This window comes from Lepidothrix coronata, unplaced genomic scaffold, assembly GCF_001604755.1.
Source record: "Lepidothrix coronata isolate B3197 unplaced genomic scaffold, Lepidothrix_coronata-1.0 Scaffold96, whole genome shotgun sequence".
Lineage (NCBI taxonomy): Eukaryota > Metazoa > Chordata > Aves > Passeriformes > Pipridae > Lepidothrix > Lepidothrix coronata.
The window spans coordinates 1844782-1860975 of NW_016690276.1; the positions used below are offsets into that span (position 1 = coordinate 1844782).

Consider the following 16194-nt stretch of genomic DNA (forward strand, 5'->3'; position numbering starts at 1 on the left):
GAAACGTACCAAGGGATTGCATGTTTTGTACACACTGTAATGTACAGATTTGTGCAGACAGTAATATAGTAGGCTCCATTTTTAAACTTACCTGATAGACTCTGGTGTTGATTTGTAAATTCAAGTGCATTCTTAAGGAAACCTTTTAGTCAGGTTTTCTGAAAACATGGGCAAATAATATTAGGAAAAAAATAAGTGCCAGGCTTTGTGCCTGCTTCTCTGCTTTTATCTTCTAAAAGTTTTGAAGTAGTTTGTTGGTTTGAATTTATGATTATGGAAACTGGTACTATTAGGTGACAGCAGGCAAAAAAAAAAGAGAAGATATGGTAGCACAGTCTTAATAAAGTTGGTATAAAATGAGCTATACAGATGCAATACAAACATGATCCTGCTTTGCCTATTTGATGGGGCCATAAAGAGTCATGGTAAGATTCATCATATGACCAAACCTACAAAACTCAGTTTCGTGGTCAGAGTATGCTGCAGGTGTTTGTGTACAGAAATGCTACCCGTGTGTGGATATTGTCACTCAGGGTAATATGACACAATCATAATACAATATATGTCTTGTATCAGATTGCTTGCGTCAGTTCTATTTTCAGACATCAAAAGTAAAATTAATTGGTCCTGTCTCTTGGGCCCCGGGAAAGTAATCCTTTGCCTTTAATCCCTTGAACTGCATTTGGAATTAAAGGAGTGATTCTTCCTGGATTGTAGGCTTGCACTTGAAGACCTGTTCTGATGTTAGCTAGGCCAGGTGTGCCACATAATTTGGGGGACCAATACAGACTATGTAGCACATATGTAGCTACTTTGTGTAGCACAAATACAGACTATGAACAACTTTGCACCCAGACGAAGAGAGGTGTCACTGCCTGACACTGGCCTGTTTTAGGTCTGGAGGTGTGCTTAGAAGGGCCGTTGAGGGTGGTAGAAAAAGGTGTCCGTGACGCAGAGGTAAGTGTTTCTCTGATATCTGTCTCTCATAACACTTGAAAGTTGCTTGTGCCTTGCAGCTCACTTTGTAATAAGTTACCTTGATGGCTATTTAGTACAACCACATCCTGTTGCTATACTTTAAATTCAAATAATACCTTGGTCTCCCTGCTTTTCAGAGCATCTGTTGAAATTTGAACTCCTCATCCCCAAATGCTAGTGGATATGGCTGTCAAAATAAACACAGAGTCCCTTTAAATTAATTATTCTTTTGGTATTTGTGTACATGGTGGTTCTTGGTGTGTTTTTTTAATTATTTATTTGTTTGTTAAGCTCTTCCTCACGCTTTGTTGTTGCTAGTCCTGTAGGTTATACCAAAGATAGAAAATCCTGAGATTTCAAACAGGAGCAGAGACAGGGCTGGATTTGAGCCACAGTTACATGTGTGTAATTCTTAAGAATTATTCTGTTAGAGCACATCAGCCTTGCACTGTGAACACACACGAAGTATTTGTTTGTGCGTGAGTCTGTGTGTGTGTGTGTGTTAGCTGATGTATGCTAGTGAAGCCAATTATGTTAAAACACAGAAATAAAGGCCAGATTCTTAAGTGGTTTAAATTGATTCATCCCTGTAGCTTCCCTGGACCCATAGCAGCCTACATTTGCTGAGGATTTGACTCAAGTATAAGTCCAAATATCTATAAAAATAAAACCTGTAGAAACAGTAAAATATTAAGACCCGTGTTACATAAGTAATTGTAAATCTTAATTCCTTGATGAAATAAGGTAATTTGACATGAAAATGCAACTTTGATACTATAGATGAAAAGGATGGTTATTAAAATTATTGTCAATATGACTAGACAGTAAGAACTATTCAGTGAAACAAGAGCTGAAGGACTTGGGAATGTAAAAGCAGTTAGTTCAAGTCCAAAATTACATTCTATAAGAATTCAGGTGGAAGAATCAGATTTGAAGTGTTAAATGTGAACCCAACAAGAATTTGTTTCTACTGTCTAGTGAATTCTAACTTGATCTACTCAAGCAGATAAGTAATTACAGTATCTGAAAAAAATAACTCATTTATTTAGTATGCTTTCAGGCTGTCTCTACCTTAGATAATATAAGAGAAAGTAGAGAAGAATGTCCTTGGCTAAAATTGAGTATATTTACCTTTACAAGATAAGGATCTAATCAAAAGCTTTACTCACAGCTACATAAATACAACTTCATAAATCAATAATAAATTCATATTATAATTGCTGCAGCTGTCCTTCATTCATCCTAGGTGTCCTGCCTACAGGGATTTCTGTAGCTGCCTGTTTGGTGTTCCATTGATGGTTGCAGATGGTCATTTTTTTCTCATCTGTTAGCTCCTTTAGGCATGTACTTCAGTTTCCATTGAGTGTTTTTTGTAGAGATTCTATTATGTCCTTTAACTTTCCACCTCTGTTCTCTCTTGACACTACTTATCTTGATCACATATCTCTTTCAATCTGTCCCAAAATTCACTCTTGCTTTTTGCTGTATATCTCCTCACTGTTTACACACGGTAGTGCTTCATTCTTCCAATCATGTGTTACTCACTCAGTCACTTTTAATGCATGGGAATAAAAAAGGCTTTTCTCGCTGCCTGCTGTCAAATGCATTTAAGGGACTGTATTCATGGCAGAGAGTAAAAACTATGTCTGGGGGCAATTAAATGCACTAGTGAAGCAGAGGAGTTTCCTGAATGCAGGGTCCACGTGAGCATAATCCTTCTGAGAGCTGAGAAATTCTCATCCTTCGCTGAGGCTACAGGAGGCTGAAAGGCTCTGAATGCTCTGCAGGAGCACATAATGAAATTTATGGAGAAGCCAAAGAATATTTCATAAGAATGACTTTATGAAACGTTACTCTTGCCTCGTAGGGGCCCCCAGGTTTTATGATGCTGCGTCGATCAAGGCAAAACCATTGTAAACATAGGAAGAACCTTGGCAACACAGCAGTTGAGAGATAAAAATGGAAAATTCTCTAGAGAGACCTAGATTTTGCTAGTTTCTCTGATGCCATGCTACAGCAATGGAAATGCTCTGTTGTTCAGTCATGAATAAAACTAAATTACACATAACCATGGCAGTGGAAGCACTACAAATGTACACAGATGTGCCAGTAATCTTGCCCCTTTCTTCAGTACATGGGTTGAGGTGATTAGTTGTTATGCAAATAGCTGGAATTGCATCTCAAAGTGTGATTCCATAGTCTGAATTTGCTAATAAGCTAATTGGTGTGCATATTAAAAAGGATTCCTAAGGTATTTACACACGTACAATAGAAGATTTTCAATCTTTTATCTACTTGGCTGCAATAAAGAAAATCAATTAAATGAAATAAAATGCCATCTACCAAGGATTAGTGCTTGCAGAGATTTCATTGCAGTAAAGATTTTCCAAGAAGAAAAGCTTAAACTGATAGACTAGGGGGATTTTGTATATTTTTTTTGTCTTGACTGGCTTACATATTTTTAGATGTGTTTCAGTTAAATCTAAGTGTTCCACTTGTGTGTTCCTCTCCCCACCTACTTCTGCATTCACCAAATGAGAAATTCATGTGCTAATGCAGAGGAAAATTTTAATCCTTTAAATTACATTAAAATCTTGAAAATGTAGAGAGGGAAATATAGGAGAGGTTTCAAGGACATGCAACATGCTTCTAGTAAATGGGGATCAAGTGCAATAGAATTCTTTCAAAACTAACTAGCTCCAAAATAAGAAAATCCTACTGTATCTTCCTTCCAAAAACTTGCTTAGATTACTTCATGCAAATGAAATGAAACCTTATCAAAAAATAATTCCATTCTGCTTTCTTCATCCATCTCCCTCAATATGCCTTGCTAACCAACACTGGACAGTGTATTTCTGCATTCAAAATGTTAAATCTCATGATAAACTTAATGATATCTCATGATAAACTTAATGATATTGTGATGATTGTTCCCTTCTGGGCAGGTAGGAGGTGGAGGAGCCCAAATGTACTGAGCTACTGTATTTCTTCTGGTGGTCAGAACAGCAGTTTCTGACATAGTTGCTCTATTCCCACTCATTTGGCCTCCCACGCCGATCAGAGAGGTACCCCACATTGGTATCCTTCCTGCATAAAGAGAGGGTTCACACTTACCATGCACAAACACAGATTTTGGAGCTGCCTTCTGACTCAAGCACTGAGTTTGACCTCTAACTGCAAAAACTATTTGAACAAGGTGGTCCTCAAAAAAAGAATTAATACAATACAGGAGGATAAATATGCTGCTGGTCTAACAAATGACTGCAAAAGTTTTGCAGAATGGGAACAGGAAGGCAGCTGATACTCAAAAGGACTGTTTTGGTTACTAATTTTGCTGCTAAATGTTCCCAATGACCTTACACACCGATTTACTTCTCCAGTCCATCTTCACTGAAGTTCATATCAGTGTTTTTATTGCCTGCAACAGACTTTCCGTAAGTATGTGTATGTATGGATTTGCATGACCACATTCACTGAATGTGATTTTTTTTCGTTAGTGAAATGGGACAGGAGCTTGAAAGAAAGAGCAGGTACAGGTCCGTGCTGGAGTAGCCTACTGATAATATCCTCTTGATAAGTTTGCCTCAACAGTTTCTTACTGCTCTATTGACTTAGTACGCAAAATCTTGTCTGTGTTAAAATATTCAGCCAAGGTAGGGTGATAGTAATATTCAGCTCTCAAAAGAGTCAGCATTCTTTCATTCTTGTAAAATGTCTTGGGGGCATAAGAGCCAATGTTCACTGAAGGAAATAGGAGTTTTACACTGATTTCTGTGGATTTGGGACTGAAATACAGATATGTTATTGTATTATAGTAAACTAGATTAAAACACATACACGCACACATATGTATGTGTATACACACACACACATTCAGTATCTTCAAAATGAGGCTGCATTAACCATGCTAGTCAACCAAAGAGTTGCATTTCTAGGAGATGATTCCATGCCTGATGAATTCCTATTCAGTGCAGTGTATGTATGCAATATTCAGATCAGAGTTATACTAGAGGAAATAGTAGTGAAACATCATGATTGTATTGAGGTTGAACAATTATAATACAACTAACTACATTGTTTAAATATTAATTTTTATGAAAGACATTTGTTATGCTCTTCATCTGGTAAGTTACTCTCACTTAAGACTCATTCCAGTGTTCAACCTCTGATAGAACATTGGAAAAAATCATAAAATATTTAAATGCTCTCATTATGTTTTGTACAGCTTGTATTGACAGTGTATCCCACGTTTCATTTACAACCAAGCTTACCATTTTTGCCGCTTAGAAATAGTTGCAGGTCCTCTGAGGCAGGATGTATTTACTACTAAGAGTAAAAATGAGAACTGCTGTGAGACAACAGACTGCAAAATATAAGGCCCTTGATTAGCCTACCATTTTTGAGACTAACACTGAACCATTATTTTAAGTTACAGGGTAGATAACAACAGTTAGACACACTGCATGGCATCCAGCATGACATACAACACCATCCAGCATAATATGTAACACCGACATAAAAATGGCATGAAGTGGGATCTTTGTACATTACGGCATTTTAATCTCATATTTTGTGCTTTGTTCTGTCTTGTTCAGTGCAGTTTCTGCCAATTACAGTAAAAAAACCTAACAGGGACATCTAATTTCATGCAATTGTTAAACCACCTATTGTTGAATGTGTGACTGTCTTAAGACTGAATTGCAGTGCTTGCAATATTTTGCAATGTACCCGTCTTAGACGTCCACCTCCCTAGCAAAAAAGCTTTCATTTGGAAGGGAGAGTATCAGGCTGTGATACCTTGATCTCTTTTGTCTTTGTGCTGAAATCCTCTCTGTAAGAACAACACATTCTTTGAAGACAAACTGAAAAAAATACATGTGTATTATTGGACAGAAGCTAGTCAGAGGAACTCTGAGGCTTCTTTTCAGATAACCTTTTCAAAACTGAATTCTTATAAGAATATTTTGAGGAAGGCTGAGTTTTTTCAGGCTACATCTGCCTTTACCTTCTCTGTAAAGTCTTCCAGGAATATTCTGAATGCAGAGGACAACCACAATCACCAACCACCTTACAGATATATCCTCAGACCCTGTCTAATAGCTTAAGGCACAGATGGCGAGTTTCAACACTTTTTCTGTAAATTTATAATGTGCAGAAAAGTTTTAAATTAGTGTAATGTGTAAAGTCATGTGTAATGACTTTGACTTCAGCCTTGTCTTCCCTCCTTCTCCATGTCACACGTCCTGGGCTATAGTTTTTTCGGGGTGGGGCATTGTATTTGCCTAATGCTTTGGCCAATAGTGCCTTATTGACCTGAAGGTCTAGATAAGGCTGTAATGTAAGTAAGAATAATAACATAAGAATCTGAGAAGGTAAGAAGTTGTTTGATCCTTCCTAAGGTAACGAGAGCAAGGAATGGTCACAGCTTCTTTAGCTGCATGCATGAAATAGTTACAGATAAATGGAGATGAAGGAGCCACTCAGGTGTTAGGGGCCATGGGGAATTTAGTGATAGAAAAAACTTAATTGGCAGAAGCTTTCTATTTAGAATTTCTCAATGATGCTTTAGGACCAAACTTAACGTATGTGAACTTAAAACTCTCTCTGCCATGAATGAAATGGCAGCCAGGGAAAGGATACTTATTCTGTAATAAAGGAAATGCTCAAGGGATGTTTGTGGAGACCCTTTCTGGGGCTCGAAAGAGCTATGGCAATACAAATAACAGGAATACTATGCTGTGAACTTCACTGTGTGAGGTGATATTGACAGAGTATTTCCCAGAAAAAAGTCGTTGCAGATAACCTTGCTTCATGGAAGATAAGCAGAATAAAATATGATGGGACCTTACTACCTAAAATACCTATAGCAGAATGAGCAAACAGATGGGACCAGGTACTGAAGGGATGCCTCCATTATGGGGTCATGCTGTCCACTGAAACTGAAACATGGAAGGATTTTCTGAAAGGGAGGAAGGATCAGGACAGTGGTGATGGAACATTTGGTTATTGGATATTTGCACTGTGATGAAACATTAGTTTGTCCTGAAACAGAGGGTTGTTTTTTTCCTTTCACAGATATATTGTCAAGTGTTTTTATAAGCTGTCCTTGAGTATTTTTTTCCTTTACTGAGGTTTTTTCTTTCTTTATACATATCACTCATAAATGGGAATGTATTGCTTATTAAGAGTACCCCAAATGCTGACTAGTTAATCCCCCCAATTTCTAGATCAATGCACATGGTATCATTTTAAAAGGGAGTCTTAGTTGTTTCTAGCCAGCCTTTGTGGCAACAACTGCATCTGACAAAATGGTTATTATAATAATAATAATCCATTCCCGGTTTGATGCTCTAAAAACATTGACTTATTCAGTAGCAATCATGAAGGATTATTCAAAGCACAGACCAATGGGTAGCATCAAGAACAATGCCTTCACAAATGCAGGGTAATCAATGATGTCTATTTTCTGAACAAGAATACTTTCAATTGTACTGCAGACAGAATTCCCTCTGGTTGAATAAGTTGCTGAAGTGGAAAATTTTATTTAACAGCATTTGGTAAGAGTCTTGCAAGTCTCCACTGAGTCATTAGGAGTGTAAAGAGTCCACTTTAGCTGAGAGTTGATTTTTGATTCCTTCTTGGGTGAATATTGTTGTGAGAGGTTGCATTAACCCTGCTATGTTCTCTAACACCCTTCTTCTCCAACCACACAGAGCAACCATGTGAGTACCTGGTCAAGGACTCCTGGGCAAAATTGCCCAGCTTTCTAAAATTCTCCAGCTTTGTCTACAAACTAAAATAGCTGGATATTTAAATATGATAGAATTTTGTTTTATTCTGTTAAATCAGTGTTTACCAGAAGCCCCTAAAGTTACTTCACTGATTATCAGTGAGGTCAAATGTGTGCCTTAAACATTGTTTGGTACAGGCTAGCTTGACCAGCAGTCCAGGAAGCTACAGAGGGCTAATGTCAATTTTACCTATGCTTCTTCATTTATTTCTCCAGTGGTGTGCACATTACTTATGTACATCAAGAGTAAAAGGTTACTGGATGATGTTTTGTCATGCTTCCTATAGCTTCACTGAGGTATTTCCAAACATGTCAGTGTACTGGTTTCAGCTGGGATTGAGTTAATTTTCTTCCCAGTGGCTGGTATGGGGGTGTGTTTAGGATTTGTGCTGAACACAGGGTTGATAATATAGAGGTGTTTTTGTTATTGCTCAGCAGGGCTTAAACAGAGCCAAACCTTTTCATACTGCCACACTGGCAAGGAAGTTGGGGATGCATGGGAAGTTGGGAGGACACACAGCTGGGACAGGTGGCCTAAACTGACCAAAGGGATATTCTACACCATATGACACTATGCTAAGTACATAAAGTGGGGTGAAGAAGGAAGAAGGGGCGCGATGGTTGGAGTGATGGTGTTTGTCTTCCCAAGTAACTGTTATGCGTGATGAGGCCCTGCTCTCCTGGAGATGGCTGAGCACCTGCCTGCCCATGGGGAACTGAATTAATTCCTTACTTTACTTGTGCATGCAATTTTTGCTTTCCCCATTAAACTGTCTCTATCTCAATCCATGAGTTTTCTGGCTTTTCTCCTCTGATTCTCTCCCCATTCTCTCTGGTGGGTGAGCGAGTGGCTGTGTGGGACTTCATTGCTGGCTGGGGTTAAACCATGACCATCAGTCATTGCCAGAAAATGCCAGCTGATCAAATTTGGCCTCTTTCAGCTGAAACACATGCACAGGATGAGCATTTTCTTGAGAAATGGGAAACAAATTTTCAATTTCTCCTACTATTGGATTGAGCCTAAGCTTTCAAAGCCAGACTCCTGTCTGACTGCCTATGAAGGGAGCAGGTCTCTCCTTTTGGGGATGTTCTTCCCTGTATAAAGTAGCTGTTATTTATCTGCCTTGGTGCAAATTTGTGCTGATCCAAACCACTGGCTGAATTTACTGGAGTTCCTAGGCAGTCTGTCCTTCTTTCTGATTCTTTTTTCACTCATATTTGGGAGGAGGAGGGAGTAAGAGAGGATACCACTGTGAAATCTTTTGATTGTATCTTGACATTGGATATGACAAAATATATAATAAAGTACAGATGGGAAGGGAAAACAATTTCTGAGAAACTGTATTTCCAGTTCAAATTTCACTTGGTTGTCTTAGAGTTATCTAGGTGAATTAATAAATGATGGCTAACCTGTTGCTTACATTTTTATAACATTTCTGGAGATACAGCATCACTGAAAAGATGAGCAAATGCTCATGAGCATCGTACGGCTTTTACATCAACTCAGCTTGATGGTCCCTTTCTGAGTCCAGCTGTAGTCTGGCACAGAGAGAGAGGGCAGCAAGAAAACTCTGCCCTTTCTCCTCTTACCTCAATGTCATGCTCTGCATTAGCTGACACAGGCTGGGTCCACAGCCCCCAGCCTGAGCTCCCCTGAGATAGCACTGCACTCACACTAGCCCCCGGGGCCAGAAGACAAATGAGAGCATCTTGAGAGGAACCTGACTGAGTGATAGCAGAGTGAGCTGGAAAGGTGAAAGGCCACCCACCATTTGTAATGCAGTAGGTTAACACCACTGGTCTCCCTTAGAGCACAGTCCCCCTCAAAAAAGCAAAACTTGTCACTTTTAGCCTATTATTTTGAGTTACCTGAATGCTTTAACTGAAACAGAGCAGGCAAGCCTATTCAAAATGGTATTAACTGTTTGTCTGCATGATGGGCATCCAGACAGCACGCTATCCTCTTGTGAAGGGATACCTGAGCTAGCTCTCTCTGAGCTAGTTCAACTACTGCAAGTAATATAACCAGACCAGTGTGGCACTCTGCCCAGACTAATTTATCTGTCTTTTCAAAGGCAGGAAGTCTGACAGGTCTGCTTTATTCAGTGCCTTAGTTGTCACTAATGAGTGCTGTGTAACTAGAGCCTCTGAACAGCAAAATAATCAATTTAAAACAGCTCTCTCAAGAACTCCTTGAAGTTGAGTTCTCAGCCCTGTTAATCATGCAAGATGAGAATCCATCAGAAGCACAACATGAGGTAGAAAACACATCTCTGTGGCTTGAACATACATCCAGCTTCAGCTTCTGAGAGTCAGTTCAGAAATACAAGGGTCGGCCCACCTGTGCACCTACTAAAAACCAAAGCTAAAACATCAAGGACTTGAGAGAGTGCTCAACTTGTGCTTGAAAAATCCCACCCACTGTCTGTAATGACCCTGTTTCAGCTATTACTGCATTTTAAATTCTTCAGCATGCATGCTGTTAAGTCAGGCCATCAGTGAAAGGGCAGCAGAGATGTTAAGCTGCACTGTCTGGCCTTGGTTCTTTTCTTTGACAGTTTTATCAGTTTTTTCTTCTTTTGTCTATTTAATCTATTTCATTTTCCAAAGCCATCATCTATCTACTAAAGTTATATTCTTTCCAGGTGTTATTACTTCTTTTTTTTCGTTTGAGATGTTATTGGCAAGTATGGTGTGGAAAAACTGATATCTAATGCAATAATAAATCAGATACAGCTGAATCCCAGCTTCCTGATATAATCATATTAGAAGAAAGTATTTTGTTATACGCACGAGACCCTAATGAAGTCAACACAGCTGCACATGTGTAAAACCATCAGAATTTGATCCACTGAGTTCAGCTGGATCTGGCAGCTCTCCAGATTTTCTGAGCTTTACTATTCTAGTTTCAGACATCATAGTCGCCAGTAGGAGCCAGTAACATTCAACATCAGAGCAGCACTTCCCAGAGATAGTCCTCTCTAGAGCTGATTAAAATAACATAACCTCTGGAAATATAATACCAACAACTGTATTTACATTCGTTGCTTGAGGGGATATTAGTTTACTGTGCATTCTATTGTAACATTCAAAATAATATTTATCATAGCCTGAACCAATTCTTTGCTCAGAGCCATTTGTAAAAGTCAATGAAAGCATGAATTAATCTACTAACTCTATTCTAAATATTCATAAATCTGTATCTCCTTTTTTGAGCTGTCTTTCCTCTAAACTGCAATTTCAGTTTGTGCCGCTGACCCCACTTTTTTATAGTTTTCATATAAAACTCAGGAAGAACAAATTGGATTATCTAATCTTCCTCTTCAAACTCTGCTATGCCCTTTTCAGGAGGTGGTGACTGATACCTCTCTCCTTCCTCTCATGAACTTTTCCACTCTGGCATCTCCATGCATGGCATCCAGGCTATGTCTGCTTCAGAGAAGGGTTTCGGATTTTTTTTGTCCCTAAACCACAATAGCAGCTCTAAAATAAGATGTTTGTTGCTTCCCTAAATGGCTCACCTGCTCTGATCATTTCACATCTCAAGAGTTACAACATTCTTTTTGCTGTATTTGATAAAGGATATCTTACATAAGCAGCATCTTCCTCAAAGGCTACTTCCTGAAAGGCATCTTGCTAAGGCTACTTCATTAACTTCTCTCACATCTATTCTCAGAGGTGCAAATATACACTCATTTTGCCATGATGCTACAAAATTGTTTAGTCTGTTAATGTGGTATGATTTTCATACAAATTTTGACCACGTATTCTTTGCAGGTTCCTACATGTTTATATTATTTGTAAATTGTATCTTGAAATTAATTTTGACTCAATTCAATAGGATAGAGTGATATGCCCATAAAATCCCCAACCTGAAGGTTTTCTAATAAAAAGGATTTATAAGCACTGTACAAGTATAAATTACGTCAACAGTATCTTTAATTTACAAAGAAGGAATAGCAACTATCTTTTCAGTTAGTTTTTTTACTGCATATGTATTTTCATGCTTGCCCCTGCTACAATAGGTATCTAGAGCTTAGGGCTTCTGAATAGTGTGAGATACTGGAAATTCAGGAAATTATTTTAAAACAAACACACAAATAAAACCAAAGCAAAGAATAATCAATATACAAAGACATAAGCAAAAGCAACAAAAAACAAATTACTAATGATATTAGATGCTTCCACTATTTTCTTCCTTATTTCCATAATACTCGAATGGATGAAACCAGTGAAAATTCCACTGAAGTTAGATATTTTGTCCTGTGATACACCAGGGAATGTGGGCAAGTGGTTTTGTCCAAGGTATGTATTGAGTCTTAATTATACAGTAAATACAGCACTAGTATAAGCTGGAAAAGCGTGTCACCACTACTACTACTTGCTGAAACACACATGCATTTGGTACTTCAAAACATGTAACACATTCCCACTAGCTTGGAAGGACATGCCACCAGAGAGCTGATTTTGGAACTAATACTGTGGCCTTAGAGAAGACCATATTAACACATACTTTATTTCGTAGGTCTTTCTCATAATCCCTTTCCTGCCAGTATGTAAATAGGATGCTAATCGAGAGGTGTGCAGGGAAAACATATTCTGACACGTTGGCACATAGCATTTTCAAGCAATACACAGCACATTTATCATTATGTTAATGTGAGATCCCAAAGGCAGCATTGCCTTTAAGGCATACTTGAGCATGCCAAAGTTTTCCCTTTTGTAGGAGGCAAAATAGAAGATAGATTTTTTTGTTCAGGAGAATGTGAAGATTCCCTGAGTTATGCACAGCAGTCAGAAACCCTGAAATAAAATAGTGTTTTGCATTACTGTGGTGATGTTTTTTCAAACCATGAGCAGTTTATTATCCACCTTATTTTTCCACTTTCAGAGATGGCATAACTGAGGCACAGAATTTAATGCAACACTTTTAAAATAATGCTGGTTGGAGTACCATGCATTTTGGCTGCCAATGATGTTAAACTCCATTGGTTTCCTCGTCCTTTCCTTTTGTAACTTATACCTGAAAAGCAGATTATCTAAATAAACAAATGAACAAATACCAGTCAGAGAACACAAAATCTGAGAGAACTCCTAAGGTGTTTGCCTGAGCCACTTGCTCAAGGTCATACAGCAAGTCAGTGCAAGGGCAGGGAAAAGATTCATGACTCCTATTTCTCAGCTCATTCCAACCCTTATGTCAGATAATACTCCAAAAGCTTTAAAGATGTTCCAAATGTCATATGAATTTTCTTTGAGAAGAGATGCAAATCTGAAGGATATGGCTTATGTTAAGGTTCTGAGAATAGTTTTTTCCTGTGAGCTTTAGGTGGTGAGATTTAGCTATATTCCTGCATCAGTAAATGTCCTGAACTTTCAGGTATCTGTACTTTAATTTGAAATTGTAATTGATAATGACTTAGCCTGTATGTCCTTATGTCCCTCCTTCTACTTCTTATCAAAAAGTTAGGCAAAGAAATAACAATGAAAATATACAAAATTTATGGTAAAGGAAACAATTTCAATACAAAAATTCAACAATTTTCTGGTTGAACCCAGGTCTCTCCTAACACAACTAAATATATATAACACGCATAAATGCATCAAGAATCATTTTAACACTTACTACATGTCTTAGCTTTCTTCTCTCATCACTAGAAGGCTGCTCCAGAAAATTAGTTGTCAAATCCTTCCCATTAAGGGTTTCAGATGCCCTAAAAGACAATCAAATTCAAGGTCAGTAAAAACAGAAAAAGTGTAAGAGCAGCCACATCTTTGTGGCTGTCCATCCCTTTAATACCTTAACCTCAATGTGAATGTCTAAGGTAGGCTTAATGATGATCATTTATATGCACAGGGTTCAAGTAGGCAACTTTCCCCACAGTGTAGTAAAACCTCACAAAACCAAAATGATTCTGTTAAGCAGTGCTAAAACTTGTCAATGTTGCAAACTTTTTTACTTTATCTTACATTATTTTACTTTGTTTTAATCTTGCCTATTGTGCATTAAGCTAGAGAGCAATAGCTTAGCATGGCAAATTTGTCACAGTTAACCAAGCAAAATCTACATCTGAGGAATGCAACATTCACTGAAGACTTTGGCTTGAGTTTCTCTTTTTTGCCAGGAACCTTCAATAAAATGGAATGTATTTATGAAACAGAGGAAAAAGTAAATTGACATTCAACCTTGTTAAAGTCAAACAGAAAAGGGCACTCTGTTTTAAGAACTTTATGAGAAATAATGTAAGCATTTATCAGTGGGAGTCCTTAGAACACTACAAATACAGGAATATCTATTAAAAAAAAGGAAAACGCAAGTTCACAATGTAACTGAAAGCAGAAAATAAATGAAGAATTGTAAATGAATTGTAAATGAAGAAAGCTCACTAACAAAACAACAGTAACCATGACTAACTTTCATTAGTTGTGCTCTTTACTAATATGAGGTAATTTGTATTATTAGCACTGCTGCCCCAGAGCAAGTTCTAAGCCTTCACTTGCTGTTGGCATTAATGGGCACAAGATGAAAAATCAGAGTCAATATTCCAGGTGCTTCATAGTCTGCATTCAGTTTATTTACCTTCATGGCAATCAGGTGAAAAAGCAATTATTTTCCCATTATCTGTAATCTTCTTATTTACCAACCTTTAAGCCAGTGAGCTCTTATAAAAATAATTAAATAATAACATAAAATCTAACTATAACAAATCAAAGTAAGGTTCTTGGGAAGGCAAAACATTAGGAATAGTTCTCTGAGACAGTACTTTCTTTGGAAGCACTGCAGCAGGCATATTACAGGATTGAATGAGGCTTTGCCATGCTCATCAGTAAGCAGAGAAGGCTGAACATCTGCTGCTGTCTCTGACCACGCTCAAGTTGCTGTTGTGACAACAGAGAAACCTTGCCTAATTGTCCCTAGATCTCGCTACAACATTCAAATTGAACTTGAGTATGTGTTGAGTACATGTCCTTCACAAATCCTTAGTTGCAGACTCTTTAAATGCTTGCTTCCCAAGTTGTGAAACTAACAAGCAAACACTTTTCACGAATTAATGAACAACATACCTCTCCTTATCTAACTACACAGGGAAGTGCCCAACTGCACCAGCACTAGCTGGAAGGTGTTAGCTGCCCAGCCTGGAGAACAACCAAGCTTCAGGTATCAGTGAACAATTCACTTCTTTCTTCTTTATTGCATTGTATTCTAGATGTTCCTCTATTTACAGATGTATAACTAAATTTAAATAATTCAGAAGATGAAAATAGAGCTCAGAAAAGGGTGTCATGTCTTCTTTCTTCATGTTGCATTACCAGCTGCAGGTCCTGACAAGGAAGGAGGATAGGAGGATAGTGTAGTAGTATAGTAGAGTGCCTCCCTGCTGATACAGCAAGAGGAATGTGTCCGTGAACAAACCAGCTGTCATGGACAAGGCAGACACAAGTGGGAAAGGTGAGGGCAGTACAGGAAGCAGAACCATCATATTACAGGTTAACAACAGAGCCAGGATCCTGAGCCCTGACCATCACGATGTTCAGTCCCCAGTCTTTGGCAGAAGTAGCTTTAGGGCTGGCAGCGATGTCTCTGTTACCTACTGTGACACTTTGTCTCGGGGCACGGGGGTTAATTGCTGGGGATGTCAAATGAGAAGGGCTAATGATGAGGTGAAAGAAATTTCAGTATTGCTACTGAACTATCTGATTACTTGGGTAATACCGTGAGAGCAAAAAACTCTAATATTATCATAATTTTCTTCCAGGGAGTTAATTCTTTTATATATATTTATATATTTTTCTGTATAAAGAGATGTACACAGATAAATTTTCTCATTCTAGCAATGCTGGGACATGAAATAAGAAGCCTAATACTTCCTGTCAGTGCGAACCTGCCAAGATGCCACATCCGCAGCACTAGGAGAAGTGAAGGGCCCCCTGTATGTGTTTTACATCTTTGTTAGGGCTGACTCAACAGTCAAATCTCCCATCGTATTATCCAAAACTTACATACATTTGTAACATGGCTGATACTTCTAGGTCATATATGTCTAGAAGTTTTCTGAATTTTCAGCACTTTCAAGGATTACTTTGTGACATGTTCTTATAAATAATAATTTTTGTTCTTATTGTAGCTCCGGTGCCTCCTCTTCATCTGGAACTGTTATCTGACTGCTAATGAGATAACTGGGTCTATCAACTATTCCTACAGACATTTTTGTGCAAGCAGTGATTCACTCTTTTAACAATATTGCTTTAAAAATAGCTAAAGAAATAAAACATTTTTCAAGGAAATTTCTAGAACTATGAATAATATCACAAAGGTGTCTTTCTGTGTCCACCACAAAAACCTAAGTGTAGGTTCTTATCATCTACTTCAAAATCCATTATTTTTCTCTCATATTAAACACCATGAATTTTTTGCTACACAGTGC

General features: G+C 38.0%; 1 long non-coding RNA gene across 1 annotated transcript in view; it reads left to right on the top strand.

Moving 5' to 3' along the window:
* LOC108500879 overlaps positions 1–15991 on the top strand; it is a 356100-nt gene extending 340109 nt beyond the window's left edge. The window contains exons 7-8 of the long non-coding RNA XR_001876045.1: positions 14856–14927; positions 15895–15991. This is a non-coding gene — a long non-coding RNA (uncharacterized LOC108500879). The remainder of the gene's footprint in view (positions 1–14855; positions 14928–15894) is intronic.
* Positions 15992–16194: the final 203 nt, after the last annotated feature.